The following is a 13,512-nucleotide window of genomic DNA, read 5'->3' as shown; positions in this document are numbered from 1 at the left end:
AATGAGTTGGAATGTATTGCTGAGTTATGAATTTGACTTTCTTTTTCCTCATCTGCCATATGGTATACATTTATTTTTAATATTAATGTGAATTAAAATTAATTTTGCTTAAGGAACTTGGAAGAATTTTATACCATCCCTTGAGGTAGCTGGAAATGCCCTGAAGTGGAACACGCTAGGACTAGGAGACACTAATCTAGATTGTTAATAGATCCTAGGTCAGGGGGCACCTGGGTGGTGCAGTTGAGTTAGCATCCGACTCTTGGTTTTGGCTCAGGTAGTGATCTCAGGGTCCTGAGATTGAACCCCACAAAGGGCTCCATGCTCAGTGGGGAGTCTACTTGAGGTTCTCTCTCCCTCTCCCTACCCCAATGCTAGCTCCCTTGCTCACTCTCTCTCTCTCAAATAAATAAATAAATAAATCCTTTAAAAAAAGAGAGAGAGAGAGAGATATCAGGTCAGGATTAATTGTGTGTTTTTGTGCTTTCTATTAGAAAATAGAGTGCTACCGGTGGTTGGGTTGCAGATAATAGTTAATCCCAATGTACTGAAACGAATGTTTTGTTCTTTAATACATCTCTGAAGTTAATTCTTTTGATGCAACCATGACTCATTTTCTTCTTATGGCTCATAGTCTTTATATGGATGTTAATAGTAAATGAATTATAGCTCTTTTGGTAGTTTTTTAAATTACAGGAAAAATCTACCTCGTGGTTTACTCAAATGAACAGTTCTAATATTTTAAAGAAGTAATTTACAACTAATAATTTACAACAAGATAGGTTCTGCTGTTAAAGAAAAAAGCATAAGATGAATGATAAGTGCTTGAAGCTTTCCTTTGTTCTTAGCATGTTGGCAATTCCTGTCATTAATAACAATATTTGGCTTTAATGTGGCAAATTTCATTTGAGGTGTTTAAAGGACTTTAGAAACTTTTTTGTTGTTGTTGTTATTCTGCACAGTATTCCAGAGCCATGGGTGCTCCACCTCAGAAGAAGAAACGGAGTTTTATTAGGAGTTAAAAGAAGTTTTAGGACCTAACATCAGTCAGCAAGCCTTTTGGACGGGAAATAAAGATTGTATCAAATTCCAATGGATTCTTCTTTACCAGCTCTCAGGAACATACTTCTCTTTGAGCCTAGAGGTGAAAAAAGCAAAGATGACCCTTTCTTTACTGCTCAGGAATGAGATGAATTATTCTACCATATGCAAACCCTCAAAATCCTTCTGTCTATGAGTCTAGGGTAGGTCAACCTATGAACTATGAATTGGAAATTGTTGCTCAATGAGTCATATTCTCAAGGTGATCTTTCTCCCCCCCCCCCCCCCCCCACTGATAACTTGTGTTCTCTAAGCTACAATTTTCTTCAGAAAACTGTGAGCCATCACTTCTGCTTGAATGAGAGCCTCTTGAAGGCTGGAATTTTATTTTTTCATCTTTATATTCTCAAGACCTAGAACCTGGCACAGAGTAATTCTCTTTCTCTCTCTCTGATACACCTGCACACACATGCGCGCGTACACACACACACACACACACACTGGTTACCAACTGAACCAAATGAATCAATGTCAGTAAGTCATAGAGAAACATAACCCCTTCAGCCCTATAAATAACATTTAGTATGCAAAGTGCAGCAATAGACTGAATCAGGGCTAGTTACTTCTGTTTCTTCCTAATGGCTAATGAATGATCCTGCTGATCATCTCAGACAGCCTAATTCTTTCTCTTACTTTGGAACTCATTCCAATTTTCTTGTACATCTACCTGTTTGAACCTTAGCATAAAAGTGGTCCCTGTGATTTATTTTTTTTTAAATTTTTTAAATTTATTTATTTATGATAGGCACACAGTGAGAGAGAGAGAGGCAGAGACACAGGCAGAGGGAGAAGCAGGCTCCATGCACCGGGAGCCCGATGTGGGATTCGATCCCGGGTCTCCAGGATCGCGCCCTGGGCCAAAGGCAGGCGCCAAACCGCTGCGCCACCCAGGGATCCCGGTCCCTGTGATTTAAGGTGCAGTCCCAGTGAGCATGTACTCTAGAGTCTTTACATTGGATTTGACAAAGATGACTGATACGTTTCTCAGTTTCCTTAAATAGTCAACAGATCCAGCAGTTCTGTGGCTTTCCTACAGCCTTGGCAGGCACTGACAAAATGCTCTAGGACAGGACCTAGTCTTCTTTCTTCCTTTGTAGCTAGAGTTGATCTTGTTGTTAGTAACAGCTTTGGAAAACATCCGGAATATTGAAGGCAAAGGGTACATGTGGTAATGAAATGGAGAGTAGGTTGCTAAAGTCAGATGTTCCCAGATTATACTGTACTTTGAAGGTGTTGAGCTGGCCAAACAAAACAAAAAGAATCCTGCCTCTGCTCTTGCCTGTGTAATTTATTCCTGTTTAGTTAACAGAAACATTGCTCTTCCAAATTTCCAGGTTAATCTTCAATTTTGTAATTACATTAGTAATTAGTATAAATTACCATAATTAATGGAGAATTAATTAACAAAGCTGAGAATTCTTTATTCAAGAATTTTAAATATTGGGGCACCTGGATGGCTTAGTCGGCTAAGTGTCCAACTCTTGATTTTTGGCTCAAGTCATGATCTTAGGATCATGAGATGGAGTCTATTTAAGATTGTCTCTCTCCTTCTCTCTATAAAAAAAAGAATTTTAAGTACTATAGTGTTCTACATAAATAAGCTAACGATGATGATCAGACCTGAAGTATTGCAAATCATAGAAACCATTTATCCTTGGATACCAAGGATATAATTTTATCTTTTATTCCTACAAGGAGAAACAAAAAAGAGGTTAATCCCAAACATTATTTTGTCATTCTAATCTATACTGTTTTCTTAGATGACAGGACGATTACCAGTGATTAGAATCATAGTTAAAAATATTCCTATTAAAAATACATAGAAATCATAACTATTGTCTTATGTGCCTCAAGAAAATGAGATTAAAGGTGGCTCTTCTTTACTAGGATATAATTCCGTGTCATAACTCTATATCCGGGACATAACTCACGTGATTAGATTCAGGGTGTAATAGGAATGCAAGATATGAATCCCATTAATGACAACACAGTGAACAATTTGATCTCACTTATTTAGGCTCCGAGTATGCCCCAAATAGAACATAATTTGTTTAGTATTTCTAAATTTTCTTCAGTTTGGCTATAAAAAACCATAGTTTATTAATGGGATTCCTATCTAAAGAGATACCCTCATATGTATTAGCACAGTCTAAAATTGCATCAAGCTACCTTGAAACCTATGCTAAAGATCCACTAGTGCTCTCTCTCTCTCTCTCTCTCTCCACTTGGAAAAGTGGAAGGGATACTGGAGGTGCTGAATGCTGAAACTGGCTAGAGAAATGAGGAGTCCCTTCCTCATTCATCCAAGAAAGATATGTTACATCCCAGAGAACAATGTTAAGACAGAAATGACTCAGAGAGGATTATAGGGAAAAAAAACGAGACCAATGAGAGCCTTGTCATCCATCACAAAAGACCCCTCAGCTATGCTAAGAGAACAAGGATGTGAGGGGAAGTTCTAATTGGTCCTCCTCCAGCCTCCCCTACTCATTCTTTAAATATATGAATAAGTTGGAGGCCTTAAAATCTGGGTAAGTTGGAGATCCCTGGGTGGCTCAGCGGTTTAGCACCTGCATTCAGCCCAGGGAGTGATCCTGGAGTCCTAGGAACGAGTCCCGCATTGGGCTCCCTGCATGGAGCCTGCTTTTCCCTCTGCCTGTGTCTCTGCCTCTTTTTTCCTCTCTGTGTCTCTCATGAATAAACAAATAAAATCTTTAAAGAAAAATCTGGATAAGTTAAATCGAGCAATACCAGAATACACCAGGCTCCTAGGTCCTCTAGATCCACACAAAAGCCACACAAGTGCCAAGTCCTAGGAACCAGAAGCTTTAGATCTTGTTTTCCAGTATGTCGACCAGAATGGAGGGTGATAGGGGAGAGTCAAGACAGGATGACAATTCAGGGTTGTTACAGTTGTTTCTGATGAGGCTGGTAGCTTGGGCTTGGAAATGGGCTTTAGACCCTAGCTTTACCCCATACTAAGTAACTTAACCTCTGTTTCAGTTTTATCATCAATAAAGTGAGGTAATAACAGTACCTCACTCAGAGTTATTCTCAGAATACAAATAACAATAGCCAACATTAACCAAACATTTACTGTGTGTCTGGCATTGTGCTAATCTCCTGACGTTTGTTATCTGTCTTCTTCCTGTTATTACTCTCATAGACGAGGAAACTAAAGCTTGGAAAGATTGATTACCTCACCCAGACATTCACCTAAAAGATGGCAAGTCCTCAAGGGAAAAATAATCCATGTAGTATGTGACACAGTGCAGGCATTGCTAACTAGTCAAGAAATGACAACCATTATTATGCCCATGCATCTATCTAAAAGTGTTAGGACATCAAATACTCTGGAGAGTAGAGGGAAGTGTGAACCTGCCATTGTCTTTGGGGCTGGATAGCTAGCAACCCCAGCTGTGGGTAAGACAACACTAGCATTTTGCCCTGGGCTGTGAGATCAGTCCACATGCCTTCTTTAGCACAGATCTCAGGTTTCTGCCTTTTGTTCTAATAAATAAAGAACCAGACTGAGATGGAGGAACATTGTGTTCTAGCCCCATGGTTGAGTGCACCTTGATGGCAAACCCAAGCCTAGGTACGTTAGCCATATGACATACTGGAAGATCAGTGCATGTTGCTACCGGATTCACTTTTTTTCAGGGTTGGCTATCACCCTTTGCTTCAGGACACCCAGGTGGGTACAGGACCTGACAGAGCTGTTCCAGTTCTCCCCCACCACCCCAGCTAGTACAGACACAAAAGGAAAAACCAAGAATATCGACCTCCTTTTGAAATTCTCTTGATTTCTTAGATGGAGATGAACAAGCCATTCAGCAGAAACAGCCGGTGGAAAAAAAGAGATCACTTTCATAAATTGAAATTATTTTAAACAAATATAGTATAGAAGGCTACATTTCCCAGGATGTTATTTTTGCCATCATTTCTTGCTCAGTGGCCGGCCCCCAGAAATGCAAACAGACAAGGCATTCTTGTGAAGATGGGTTGTCTCATATCTTCAACAAAATTACTAAAACCCTTCTCTGAATGATTCCATAGGTGAGCCTTTCATCAATGACAAAGGAAATTTAGGACACCAAGAGGATGATATTTTCTTATAGAATCTAGCAAGACGATGTGTAAGGATTTCAGATGCGTAGCTCCTATTAAAGTTAACAAGAGTTGTACTGTTAAAACCTCCTCATGACACTTTGCATTATATCCTGAGAAGTCTGAAGAAGGTGCCAAAGGATCATCAAAATACCAGCCTCGCTTCGATAAACTTGTCACCAGGTAAAATAAAATACATGTATGTTTGCTTCTTTTTCTCTGAAATATAAAGTAATTATGACTATATAAAAACCTTTTACCATAACTAATTAACTAGAAGCTCCTCATAAACTATGTGTCGACAGCACCGTATGTCTAATTATCTTTTTTCGCTTCAGAATTGTGATGTTGAATAATGAAGAAAACATTACCTGATGAAGTCTTTTATTTTATGATGATATCTCTGGAGACAGAGGAGACACAAAGGCTTAAATGCCAGCTTCAATTACATCTTGGCCTTGGCAAGCTTTCAGCTGGTTTTGATTTGCATGGAAACCACATTATTTTAAAAATCTTATAGAAAGGGGGTGGAGGGGAGAGGAAGAAGGAAAAGGAAGGAAGGAAGGAAGGAAGGAAGGAAGGAAGGAAGGAAGGAAGGAAGGAAAGAAGGAAAGGGAAGGAAAAGGAAAGGGAAGGGAGGGGAGGGGAGGGAGAAAGGGGAGGGGAGGAGGGGGATGTGGAAAGGGAGGGGGTAAGGGAGGGAAGAGTAGGGATGAGAAAAGGAAGAGGAGGGCAGGGTGGGGATGAGGAAGGGAGGGAGGGAGAGGGGAGAGGACTATAATAATTATAAAATGGTCTCTATAGTTATTCAAGCACTCTCAATCCTAAGCCTGAGAAACCTTCTTCATACATAGACAGTCAGGCCATAGCTGTTTACTTCCAGCCTATTCTGTTGGGCATTGGGTTTTGCCAATTCCATTAAAATGTCTCTTCTCTCCCTTCTCCATAATGAACCACTCTAATTCAAACCAGACAGGCATGAACGTAAATGACAGAAACAGGAAGGTGGGCATTTTTTTTTGGCATGTGTATAATTTTTCTTTTAACTTTTGAAAGCGATGGCTCAAATCCATCCCTGCAGGCACTTATGTGTAGGACCAGACATGCTAGAGAGGGCATTTGCGCTCCTTGCATAGTCCCAAGCCTGTGCTCACCTTCCAAATATTTCTACATTTCTGTCAGAGCTCAGGAGTATGTTTCAAGCCAAGGGTTGGCTATGAAGCAGAGCTTTCCTTGCACATGAGGCCAACCCTGTCTTTGGATACTCCATGCACAGACTCCATGCAAAGTCCATTAACCTCTAGGAGATCTGCCAGAGGGGAATTTGAGGAGCATTGAGCTACCATTGGGGTTCCCCACAGGCCTGATCTCTTGTCCCAGCGGTCCATTTGTCTGCTATTTCCATGCTTGCATAGTTTGGTTGGAGTCTTCTAATACAATGTTTCCTAAACCGTGATATAAATATGAATCACCTGGAGTCCTGTTAAAAATGCAGATTCTGCTTCAGGATCTCTAAGATGAGACCTGAAGTTCTGCACTTTCATCAAGCATCCAAGTGATGCTGGTACTGCTGGTCTATGGACCACTCTTCAAGTATGGAGGGTTCCACTCCTGCAAGCAAGCTCCAGGATTTTCTCCCCCAAAACAAATCCCTTCTCTTTCTCCTTAGTTCTTCTCTGAAACCTGGGAGCACAGAGCAACAGTATTTGGTATTGATCTTGGTACTTAGGCAGCCTCATTCTTGTCTGATAGATAAATGCTTCCCATGCGTAAGGCTCATCTTCCCACGTAGATTCCAAGCTCTGCTTCCTCCTTCCTTCAAGGATGACACCAAAAGCACAGACACTGTGTTCCTACTTGTTGAGGAGAATCGAGGTTGATTGGATTGCTTTGGCTATGATTTCTTGCACTGTCTCCAGAGTACATTTCTTTCCAAACAGTATTGATAGACTATGTCAGAGCTTTACGGGAGATTTTGCATTTTAAAATGTTTAGAGCAGTAATTCTTAAATTAGCTATCAAGTCCTAGCATTGGATAGTAGACCTTACCTACCACCCCAATCCCACCACTTGGCCTTCAAACAAACCAAAACAGGAACGAAAATACAACGAAGCAACTGATGTGGTTTTTTTTGAAGTAGTATTTTTTTTAAAGATTTTATTTATTTATTTATTTGAGAGAGAGTATGTGTGTATGTGTGTTTGTGCACACAGGGGGTGGGGTAGGGGGAGAGGGAGAGAACACAAGCAGACTCTACACTCAGCACAAAGGCTGATGCAAGGCTTGATCTCATGTCCCTGAGATCATGAACTGAGCTGAAACCACCAGCTGGACAATTAAGTGACTGAGCCACCCAGGCGCCCCCAGCAACTGATGTTTTATTTTCTCCTTCCCTGAGGAACTCTACCAACTTCCCCATTATTACCTACCTTATCTCTCTGACCCCAGCCAAGCATCTCAAGACCCTAAAAAAAATTAAAAAGTATCTTTTCCTTGTTAAAAGAAAACAGAAAATCTTATTTTGATAAATGTGCAGTGCATCCCTACTTATTCTTATTATCCTCTTCCAACCAAATGGGTTGAATTTAGATGCCCCTCATCCAACTTCAAAGAAAAATAACAGTCACCTGGTTTTTTTTTCCTGCTATCGTTCCATCTTTATGTAATACTCTCCAATCTCTCCACCTCTTCTTTGCCTACCCATTTCCACACACACACACACACACACACACACACACACGGGTCCAATATAAACCCACTTCTCAGTCAGATACCCTTCCTCACTACCACAGCCTGAGGAGTGTCACTTTCCTCATGGATAGATCATAAAGCTGGGATTATATGAGAAATATATTTGGCCATTCATTGTGTAGTTTCCTGTGCCATATTTTTCTTCTTTTCTTGGCCTGCTATTTAAATATTTTATTGTTAGCTAACTTTAAACATATTTATACCTTATCAAAAGATGTTAGATTAACATTTGCTAAAGAAACCCCATGTGACCTATACCTCTGCCCTTCTTTGGGTCTAGCATTCATCCATCCATTCGACAATTAATTTTGGAGCACCATAACAGTGGAGTGATTGATTACTAACCAAAATAAGGGATCCCTGGGTGGCGCAGCGGTTTGGCGCCTGCCTTTGGCCCGGGGCGCGATCCTGGAGGCTCTGGGATCGAATCCCACGTCGGGCTCCCGGTGCATGGAGCCTGCTTCTCCCTCTGCCTGTGTCTCTGCCTCTCTCTCTCTCTCTGTGTAACTATCATGAATAAATAAATAAAATCTTTAAAAAAAAAAAAAAAAAAACAAAATAAGGTGAAGTAGATGTACATAATTGACTATAATACCCAATATTTCACAATCCAAGTACTTTCACATATAACATCGCATTGCCCTTGTGACACCCATCTAAAGCAGATGGAAAAAGGTAATATGTCATGCAAAGCATTTAATTAGTAAATTCACTTTGACAGTGTTTAAAGTTAAGATGTGGGGGAAAAAAGATATTAAGTGCAATAATATAAAATTTAACTCTGACATGTCAGACAAACTCTTGGAGCAGATACATAAAAATACCAAAGAACAATGATTCAAAAACTAAACAACAGTGTATCAATTTATGGCTTATTTAACCAAATCAGCAAACTGGAAAGAGTACCTCTTAAATTTCAACTGAGAGCTTGACAGAGAGTAAGACAGCCTGGCCTCCATGGTTAATAAATTCCATAAGTAGAGAGCAAACATTAAAAATGCCCCGTAGCTCAATGTCTTCAGCCAAAAAGAACTAATCCAATTGACTGAGACCAAAGAAGACGACAGGGATGTATGGTTCCAGAATGTCTCTGAGGTATTCAAAACCAAGTCAATTTAAGGACTTGTAAGTTAATAACTAGGACTTTACACATAATCCTGTACTTTACAGGTAGCCAGTGAAGGTTTTTTACAACCAGGGTAATGTGATTTTCATGCTTGGTGTCAGTCAGAATGTCAGTCACTGAGTTCCAGACCAGGAGAAGTTCCTTGATCAGTCCATTAGGAGGGCCCCCCAGAATATTGGCTTGTGGGCATAGCACAGGGCCCTAGGACGGGAGGTTGTGAACACATGTCAAGAGGTGAGAGCAGTGGACAGGAGCCACAGGAAAGGCTGATTTCTAGGGCCTTTAAACATGCATTTAGTAAATAATTAAATAGGAAGCCTAAAAGATATGTCAGAATCAAAGATTAAGTGCAAATTCATAATAGAAATCTTGGGAGCTAACAACCTTCAAAGCTACAGTTCTGGGCAATTTAGGGATTTGCAGTAATGGTGAGAACCCAGAAGCAATAAGAATTTCTTCTTGGTGTGATTCATCATCGGCTTTAATAGTTAGGCAGAGAATATCCGGAGGTTAGGTGGTTGGAGAATGAATTTAAGTTTCAAGGGGGTGAAGGTGACTACTTTTTTTTTTAATACTAACATAATGTTAGAAGAATGTTTTAAATTCATTGATTGGATTCCTTTAAAAAAAAAAAAAAGTGGCCCAAGGGCTCTGTGTGTGTGTGTATTTTAATTTCCAGGGGAAGTACTGTAATGTAATATAAGATCTTTACAGATTTGATATTGACATGTTTCAAAAAATAAACTAGAAAAAGCAAGAAAACCATTAGCCAGACACTTAACCTGTTCCAATAACATGTGCTTAACACACATTCTTTTATTCCTATTTAATATTACAATTTAATATTTTAATATTTAATGGTATTAGCTGCAAGCACAAACTAGGAAAGGGAAGGTCAGGGATTAGAGTATGTTGCATTAGCACCCGACTCCTCAAACCTCATCTACAAACCAGCAATGCCAACATCACTTGGGAAGTGATTGGAAATGTAGAATCTGCAGCCCCACCCCAGACATACTGAATCAAAATCTGTCTTTATCAGTAGCTGTAGAGTTCCAAAAGTTGTCTTCTATGTGTCACCTGGATATGTTCACCTAGAAAACCTGGGGGAGGAGGGAGAGCAGTGATGTGACCAAGCTCAGGGCTTGTCAAATGAACACCAGGCAAATGACCCCAGGAGGTGTGTCCATACCTCTGTGTAGCCTTAAGAAGGGCCATATGGTGAAAAATGAAGAAATGAGATGTTTTTGGCTGGCTCTGCCAAGGAGCACAGGAGCTCATAGGCTCTCAGGAAGAGTCACTCCACAAAAATTTACTGAGCAACAATCATGTATTAGAAAAAGAAATGAGGACAGTAGGTTCTGGAGCTAGACTGCCTGGATTTAACTCCAGCCCTGCTTCATAACCTTGAGTAACTTAATCTCTTTATCCCTTAGTTTCCCCATTTACAAAATGGAAATGCTAATAGATCCCTGGGGAGGCATACAGAAAGAGCTCATTGGATGCTAATGGTCATCATTACTCACATTTGTGCTGGGGGCTTTGTACAGTGCGGAACAAGACTAATGCGCCTTTGCCCTCCCACAAAGGAGCTTTGCTCGTAGAGGAGGTGGACTTTGTCAGGCACACTTGTAAGGAGTGCTATGCAGGAAAAGTTTGGAGAAATTGTGGAAACATAGGTAAGAGAAGAGCTCAACTTTCTCAAAGGAACCAGGACATATTGCTGTGTAATTGACCTTCCATCGTGGTCTAAAGTTTCGGTAGGGAGGGTCTTCTCTGTGGAAAGAACAGTGTTAAAACCCCTAGCAAGGAAGTAAATGCTGGAGACCTGAGAGTGGCCTGGAGGGAGAGTTTGGAGAGCAAGGTGCTTCTGGAGCCAGGAAGAGTAGGCACCCTAACAATACTCCTGCTAAAGCACCAGGAAGTGCTGGAGATGAAATAAAAATATTCTCTTTACTGTAGAGCAGAACTCATGAGAGTGGGAAACCCTCTGCGGCTGGAATTAAAGGTGAAACTGGGAAAAGCAGTGAGCTGGCAAGCTGTTGCCCCTAAAGAGGTTTCTGATCTCAGTAACCCCAAGGTTTGGCTAACAGAAGATGAGATCTTGGGCCACAGGAGGTGAGCTGCTGGAGCTGGGACATGCAAAGATTAAGTAAGAAAACTCACTCACCAGCACAGGGACATGATAAGGAAGAGTCTGCCTTTTGGAGTAGAGAAAAAAAATGAGAGACCAATGGATTTATACTCCAAAAATATCATTCTAGCTGCAGATTGGAGGAGGGCAAAAGTGGTTTGAACACATGAGTTAAGAAGCTCAATGTCCAGGTAAGACATTTTGGTGGCTTGGACTGGGCCAGTGGAAGCAGACCCAGTTCACATGACTGGTAGCATGAGTCATTCCAGGTTCAAAATTGTCACCATCAGTGAAGAATGGAACTCAACAAGCAGCTTATAAAATGACTCAGGAAAACAAAACAGGTCAATGACAAGGGTTGGGTTCCCAGAGACTGAAACAGTAGAGGCCAGTAGGATCCAAGTTGTGGAAAATTTGGCAAAGTCGGTGCATGATAACCCAGGCCAGGAGAAGAGTCACTGGGGCTAGAGAGGAAGGGTGCTTCCCACTTCGGAGGACAGAGATTGTGGCCAACCATACAGGGGAAAGAGCTTGAGTAGCCCAGGATTATGTGGGTAGTCTTTGGGCTCTCCTCTGGAACTGAAACTTAGAAGAAAATTTTGGAAGGGACTGAGAATGCCACCAAAAGTGCAATGTCACGGACTCAAAATTGTTTCAGGTGGGTGGGGGGATGGGGTAATTGGGTAATGGGCATTAGAGAGGGTACATGATGAGCACTGGGGTTATATGCAACTGATGAATTATTGAACTCTACATCTGAAACTGATGATGTATTATGTGTTGGCTAATTGAATTTAAATTTTAAAAAAATTGTTTCAGGCTTGGAGACCAAGTAGTTTAGCTGAGCCTCTCATATATCCATAGAGCCAAAAGAAATGAGAAGCATAAGACCCAGTTTGATCCTCAATATGTGGTCTGAGGACCAGGAGCACCAGCCTCACCTGGATGTCCCACTCAGACCTCTTTAGTGAGAATCTGCGTGGTCACAGGTTCCCAGGGATTCCTACACACATTACAGTTGAAGATGTGCTGCTTTGGAAGACTGTCATTTGAGCCATCTGTGATTGAGGATATGGGATACATGGTCCCAAATGGAGTATGTGCGGGTAGCTTGGCAATAGTCCAATTCATCTCAGGTCAACCAAAAACAGAAGAGGTGTGGCCTCATCTAGGCCAAGATAGTCTGGGGTATTGGAATCCTTCAAGTAAAGCTGGCTAGGGGCACCCGGGTGGCTCAATCGCTTAAGTGTCCGACTCTTGGTTTCAGCTCAGGTCATGATCTCAAGGTTGTGAGATGGAGCCCTGCATTAGGCTCTGTGCTGGGTGTAGAGCCTGCTTAAGATTCTCTCTCTCCCTCTGCCCCTGCCTCCCCCCCCCCAAAACAAAGAGTGAGGGAGAGAGAGAGAGAGAGAGAGAGAGAGAGAGAGAGACTGGCCAAATACAACAAAACAGATCCCCAGAAAACTCAAGGGGAATCAGTGGAGAGAGGTGCAACCTTGAGATGTAGGTAGGGTTGTAATTTCTGATTTCTTCCGCTCCCAGTTAGGTAAGGAGCCAATGACATCACCTTGCAATTTATGATGTAACCTTAAAATATTTATAAATATTTTTTATTTAAATTTTCATCACTACAATATTTTTGCCCTGAAGCAACATGAAAATTCTCCTATATCACTTTGATGCCACCATTTAGGGTATCTTTTACGCATAATACAGTTAGAGAGATTACACGACATCACTAAAGTCAATTAGTGTTATTACCACCCCTCCACTCAGTGAATATATATTAAGCACCAGGGCTAGACATCGAGATACAACGGTGGACATAACTGATGTGGTCACTGCTCCAATGTACTTCAAGACTATAAGGTGAAATATAATCATCACATTTCCAGACGCTTTCCTAAGTATATTAATACGAGAACTCTGCTTTATTTTTGTAATAACACCATATGTGGTAGACCAATAAACATTTATATTCGCATGTCTCTTGTTGTTTTGCTATATAAGAACATGACAAATGGATCAGAAACCTCTTTTATGCTACATTTTTAGGAATATTTCCCTTCTGCTTCAATACACTCCTCCCTGTAGTGAAAAGCTTTGAGAGTCCTAAGGGATGGCAATTGAGCACATAAATATGTAAAATTCTCATTGAATTAATAGACCTGCTTTGTTGTGTTTTTTTTTTTTTCTTTTTGGCTTGTTAGAATATAAAAATCTGGCAAGTTATCTAAAACTCTATCACTTGGGTCTCTTGGGGAAAAATGTGAGAACCAAGGAGTACAG

The 13,512-nt window shown here is 40.9% G+C and overlaps 1 long non-coding RNA gene across 2 annotated transcripts in view; it reads left to right on the top strand.

Moving 5' to 3' along the window:
• LOC140620794 (uncharacterized) overlaps positions 1–5,667 on the top strand; it is a 39,960-nt gene extending 34,293 nt beyond the window's left edge. For both annotated transcript variants that reach the window (XR_012020495.1, XR_012020496.1), the window contains exons 5-6: positions 5,161–5,394; positions 5,550–5,667. This is a non-coding gene — a long non-coding RNA (uncharacterized lncRNA). The remainder of the gene's footprint in view (positions 1–5,160; positions 5,395–5,549) is intronic.
• Positions 5,668–13,512: the final 7,845 nt, after the last annotated feature.

Source organism: Canis lupus, chromosome 29 (assembly GCF_048164855.1).
Source record: "Canis lupus baileyi chromosome 29, mCanLup2.hap1, whole genome shotgun sequence".
Lineage (NCBI taxonomy): Eukaryota > Metazoa > Chordata > Mammalia > Carnivora > Canidae > Canis > Canis lupus.
This window is presented reverse-complemented; position numbering and strand designations above follow the sequence as displayed.